This window comes from Myiozetetes cayanensis, unplaced genomic scaffold, assembly GCF_022539395.1.
Source record: "Myiozetetes cayanensis isolate MyiCay16 unplaced genomic scaffold, myiCay2020 scf10, whole genome shotgun sequence".
Taxonomy (NCBI): domain Eukaryota; kingdom Metazoa; phylum Chordata; class Aves; order Passeriformes; family Tyrannidae; genus Myiozetetes; species Myiozetetes cayanensis.
In genome coordinates, this window is record NW_026086605.1 from 30,012,390 (window position 1) to 30,018,503 (window position 6,114).

Sequence of the window (6,114 nt, forward strand, 5' to 3'; positions counted from 1 at the left end):
AATATTATGCAAATTGGTTAAATATATTTTTGCTTTCAGCAGTGGATGGACAGAAAATAGAGAACTGAACAAGATCCTTAGTATTACTGAAAAACATTGTGATCTAGAACAAGGCAAATACCAGAACATCCCCTCGAGTCCCACGCTACAAACTCCAGGGTGGAGGCTGCAGTAATCAGAGCTGTGGCAGAGGGCACAATGAGGTGGCAAAAATGCATTAAAGAATATCCTGTAAGAAAATAATGACTTGCTTGTTTTACACAGAACTATCTCCAGCTTCTGCCTGTTGAGCACATGACACAGAGGGGGCTGTTTCCAACCACATCCCAGGCCTGCTGGCTCTCCAGTGGGACTGACTGTTCACTACTGGGTCAGTCAGATGCTCCAGTAATCCTCAGTTCCCCTCCAGTGGACAGCCTGTGGCCTTCGTGAAGGCTGTGCAAAACAGGCTTTGCAAACACTGGCCAAACAGATGACTTCAGCTCCAGAGCAAAAAGATGAAAACCTCAACAAATCAAGGGCAAGTGTTTTTGTTGAGGTAGTCACCATGTGGAGCACGAACCCTGGAGACGGCTCCTCAGAAGTAGTGTTTGCTTGTTCCCTGCTGACAATTCGTCTACTTCTTGCCAACAGAGGGTACTGAAGTTTAATGGCACACATTTACCAGGGCAGGAAACAGCATAATGTGTTCCTGTGAGACTCTGCAGAGTACAGACATACTCTTTTCATCTTGCTTGAGTACTAAGTTCATTTAATAGACTTCAGTTAGCTTGTCCCTCTCTTATTTAACTATATTAAAATACCAAGGAAGACATTTATTTTCTGTCAATTAAATGGAGATGATAATAATAGCAATACAAAACAGCCAGCAACCTAATTCATCCTATTGCAATCTAATTTCAGTGCAAATGCTGTCAATTTCTTCTCTATAATGCAGTCCTGCCAGTTGAGATGTAGCATTATTTCCAGTACTGCCCTTAGCCCAGTCTTGGATCTTCACAGGCTGAGACCACTATCCCAAATTACATTGCATGTCTCTAGTTATGGTCATGCATTGATCTGTTGGCAATACAGCACATGCTAAAATAGCTCACAATTTATATCCAAATGTCTATGAAGGGCCACAAGAAGCACACATATTTTCATTTTGTACTGCCAAGATAAATTGGGTGAGTGGAGGAACAAAAGGGAAAGGAAGATTCTACAAAGGGAGAAGGTTATTTTAAGCTTATGTCAAGCTGACACCCAGGGCTTGTCCACCTAAATATAGATTTGTCCACTGTAAACACCCTTAGTCTGCATTTAGTGCAGACACACACAGAGTTACTCAGCAATGACAAGCAGGATTTACATCCACACCCAGGCCCACAATGACTCTCAATCATAACTGATTCCTGAAAAAACAGTTTGTAAGCAGGTTTTTGCATCCAAAGAGAAACATTAACCAAGAAACACTTACCTCCTTCTGTTGGCATCATACCTTTGACTTGCAAGTTCTCCAGACGAGCAGCAAGCTCTGCAAGGGGCTGCAGCTTTCAGGCCCAGCTCTTTTACTCACCATGCTTTCCAAAGGACAGGCAAAGCAGGCACAGACACGTTCCTTGAGCTCCTGCAGTGGCTCACATGCGACAAGGCAGGAAACAGCCTGTGCTGGGCAGGTGTGGGTCATTGTTCTGCCACTCAGAAATCCTGGCTTCTGTACCATGGTTTCCTGCTAACTCCTGTCCTCCACTTGTTAATGCTTGCTCTGCCTCTGAATCCTCAATCCTTTTATTCTGCAGCATAAACACTGTGCTCCACTGAAATCCTCTATCTCAGAGTCTGGTAATCTCACCACATCTGCAAAGGGCTTGGACAACTTACCATCAATAAATTAGCTTAAAACCTACTTGCTCTGACAACTACAATGTAAGCATATCCGGTGTTCTACCACTGCAAAGTGATACTCTCTCCAAGTTTATGTGAATCATCCCCCCAGTGACTGTGAAGAGAACTGGAAACCATTGTCTGTTTACTGATTATTGGAGCTTCCTTACCAAAAAAGTACAAACACAAAAAAATAAGTCTTCACCAAAACAACTTGGGAACTCCTCTGTAACTTCCCTGTAAACCAGACATAAATATTTAACCGGACCCGTGTTAATCTTCATTTGGATTTTGGATTCTGCTACTTAAAGAGTTTATGGCAAAGATTGCCAGATAAAAGGCTCAGGATGCTGTATTTCAGCAGGCTTGCAGCCCAAGTGCCAGTGCTGTGCCCTTGTGCTGGCCTGGAGGCAGAGTTGTGCAGGGTCAGCATTTGGGATAGTTCCAAACCTCAGTGCAACACTGAACTGGAGGGGCTTTCAACCCTGATGTACATCCTCCATCACCTACGTTATGTAACAAGATCTACCTGTGAAACTTTTTCAGTCTGCTTCAAAATGAAGCATTCCAGCTTGTCCAATAATCATTACAGCTAGTAATGGAACAACTAGAAAAATTAGAAAACCAAATGTTCAGTATATATATGCATATTACATACCCATCTCTGTCCTGAAAACAGGACAAGGAAGCTTTCTTATTCTCAGCGCTGCAAACAACACTTCTAATGCAACATAGCAAGTCATGTCCAAGGCTCTGCAGTACTCCTCTATCATTTTGTGAGCTTCAGGATTTCATTTTCTTTCCACTGCCATTGTCTGTGGCTTCTTCCCTACCCGAGGAAGACACCAGAAAATTGTCACAAATAACTCTCCTTGCACTACATGGCCAGGCTGGGGCATTTTAACAGTCTTATAGGGCATCTGCTGCTCACTACAAATCAGGCATCAGAGGCACACTGCTATAGCAGCAGCTAGAATCACATAAGAGTGCCATGGTCATTCAGATGAACAGCTCTTCATAAGTGCTGTCAATGCCTAGAAACATTAATTCACTTTTGAACAAGTCAGAAAAAATTTCTTTATAGCATCTGAGCCTTGGACAGTTGGTGTTACCCTTACGTCACAAGGGATGCTCATAAGACTTACTGGTACAACAGGACAAAAAGATACACATGAATAAGGCACAACAGCCCCCCTCCTAAGGTTAAAAAGTGCTAAGTGCATCTACTGTACATTGGTTTCCTTTAAACCATAGAATATATGGACTCAGAAACACTGGATAAAAAAGTCTGTGCATCACACATTGAGAGCAAGACATCAAACAGCAAACTGCCCACCAGTGTGTTTCAATCTATGCAATCTCACCCTAGAATCATGGAATCATTAAGGTTGGAAAAGACCTCCAAGCCCATCAAATCCAACTATTGACCGAACACCACCGTGTTAACTAAACCACAGCACTGCATGCCATGTTCAGATGTTTCCTGAACATTTCCAGGGATGGCAACTCCACCACATCCCTGGGCAGCCTGTTCCAATGCTTTAACCACCCCTTCAGTGAAGAAATTCTTCCTGATGCCTAACCTGAACCTCCCCTGGGGCAGCTTGAGTCTGTGTCCTCTCATCCTGTCACTAGTTGCCTGGGAGAAGAGGTCAGTCCCTACCTGGCTGCAGCCTCCTTTCAAGTAGTTTTGGGGTAGTCCAGAGCAACAAGGTCTCCCCTGAGCCTCATATTCTCCAGGCTAAAAATAACCATGACAGTGAGAGTAGGAGAGAGAGGCTAAACCACCAGCCCACTGACTTCAATCTTGGAAAACCCAGTGCCCTCAAAGACATAAATAGAGCTCCAAGGGACAGATTTAGATGGCATTCGGACAATGTCACTGGAGAACTTGAAAGTGAAGTGCACTCCAGTAGGCATAAACAGGTCTGCCTTAGAAATCCTGTAGCATGTTCGTGTCCAATCTAAGCTTATTTGGAGAGTTTCTGGCTAGAGGTTGCTTTGATCCTCTTGCCCCTTACAACAGCTGAACCTGAAAAACTTTTGCCCAAACAGTGAGAAATTAGACTACATACCACATCTAATATACAGAGTGAAGCCTCTACCTTGGATTCACAAGGCTTTGGAGATTTTGTTGTTACTGTTTGGTTTGGTTTTTTTTTCCCCAAGCAAACTCATGTATCAAAGACAATGACTGATCACTTTCAGCAGGAATTCAGAGTGCTTCCTGCCTTGAACTGTGGGATTGCACAAGTCAGACCATGACATGAGACTGAAAGCCAAGCCAAGGTTCAGCAATGGGGTGCAGTTTAGGTAAGGTTAAGGCTGGGCTTGCAGGGAGCTCTTCAGATTCTTCTGTTATGGATGACTCTTGCCTCAGAGAAAACTTATTCCTCTGGATTACTTTTAAGTAATGAAAAGTCCCTCAGTAGAGGCACAGGATCTGCAAGGTTATTAAAAGGATTTGAGAGTCTTTGAGATAGAGAAAAAAGTGTTCATTTGATAAAAAAAAAAGTCTTCCTTATTTGGCTATACTTATTTGTGTGTTTCAGAAACAGTGGAAACACTGGAGAAATTTTAAGTGTTTCTGCACAGGCTTGGAATTTATTATTAATACACAAAGCATTCCTATACAGTTAATAGTTGTGCAACCTGACATTTGAATTTCCTCTTCCATTTTCTTCCTCTTTGCTGTTTTCTCCTCTCCCACTCCCCCATATGGTCATTAAAAGACATCTCTAGATTTTGTCCAAGAGGCCAACTGGCATAGACTTCATACACAATTAGATGACATATTAAATACCAGGTCAGGGTCTTCATAGGAAATGACACTGCTTCAAGTTGCAGGAATGTTTTTTTTTTCTGAAATATTATTTTACATATCTACAACTAAGGAGAATATTCTTGGAGGAGATTTTCCCTACTTAACAGAGTTGAAATAAAACAGATTTCAAAAGATGAATTGCAAATTTGTATAGGTCAACAGTGAATTAAAGCTGCACTTGCAGAAAATAATTATTTTCCTTAGATGGAACTTTTCTGCTTTAGGGTAGGCTGACAAACCACCTTAAGTTTCTACAGTCCAGAGATGGAAAACATCCTTAACAGCTTCCGCTAACCTACCTTTGAAGTCCTGCAGTAATTATGTAACTGCTCTGGAAACAGGAGAGGCACAGCCAGGAACCCTGCCTCTGAGCAGAGCAGTTGGGAGGGGAAAAAACAAACAAAAAAGTCTTTGCTGAATCCTTGCTCTATGTAGAACTTCCCCCCACCTCAGCCTTAGGCCAACTTGGATGGGAAAGCTGCAGCAAGTGTCAGGCTTTCAGTGCCTGTTCTATTCTTGGGGATTTGTTGTGGAGAAAGAAAGTGAAGCCTGAGCACCATGTGAGCAACTTTAACATGAGGGCATAAATGCCAGGAGAACAGCTCCCTGGCTCCTTTTGCCCCTGTGGGAATAAGGCTGCTGTGCCTTTCACTGAACTCTGAGATCTGAGGTCTGGAGGAAGCGTTCACTGTAGAGACCACTGCCACATGTTCAAAAGGTGTCGAAGGTGTCAAAGCTAATTTCACAGCCCACTCATCCATTTGGAATTTGCAAACAAACTCAGTCCTCATTTCTGCCTTTCTAAGTCCAAAATAACCTCACTGCAGTAGTTATTTCATTCCTGTGAACAATAACAACAGCTGACCCACAGTGTCCAGGTAAGTATCAATTTCAGCCCTCAACAAATCCAAGTGTTCTGGAAAATTTATTAAAGATTGATTGATGTTTGCTAAATTACATCTTAACAGATTCCTTGCAATAATTTCAATTACGATCAGGCAATTCATAAATGCAAGTGGCAGTGCTGTCAAATAAAGAAAACCATTACTTTTTTTTTGTAAACCAGGAACTCGGAGGATAGGAAACAGCTGCAAAGCATGTGAGAGTATGGAGTATGGAAGCAGCAGAACAGCAGAACCTCCTCAGGTTCATTATCATCTGTAAATTACAGGACACTTGTACCACTACAAAAAAATACGAACCTAAAATACAGTTCTGCACTGGTAACTGGCAATTACAGGAGATTGCTAAAATGTAGCAAATTAAACTTGCAGAATGTTAAAAAACAAAACCAAAAACCAAAACCAAACCAAGCAAACAAAAAATCCCCACCACAACCAATCAAAACAAAACCCACCACAAAAACCCCCAAACACCAAAATGAAACATCCAAACTGAATAATGAAAGCAAGAGGATTAAACAT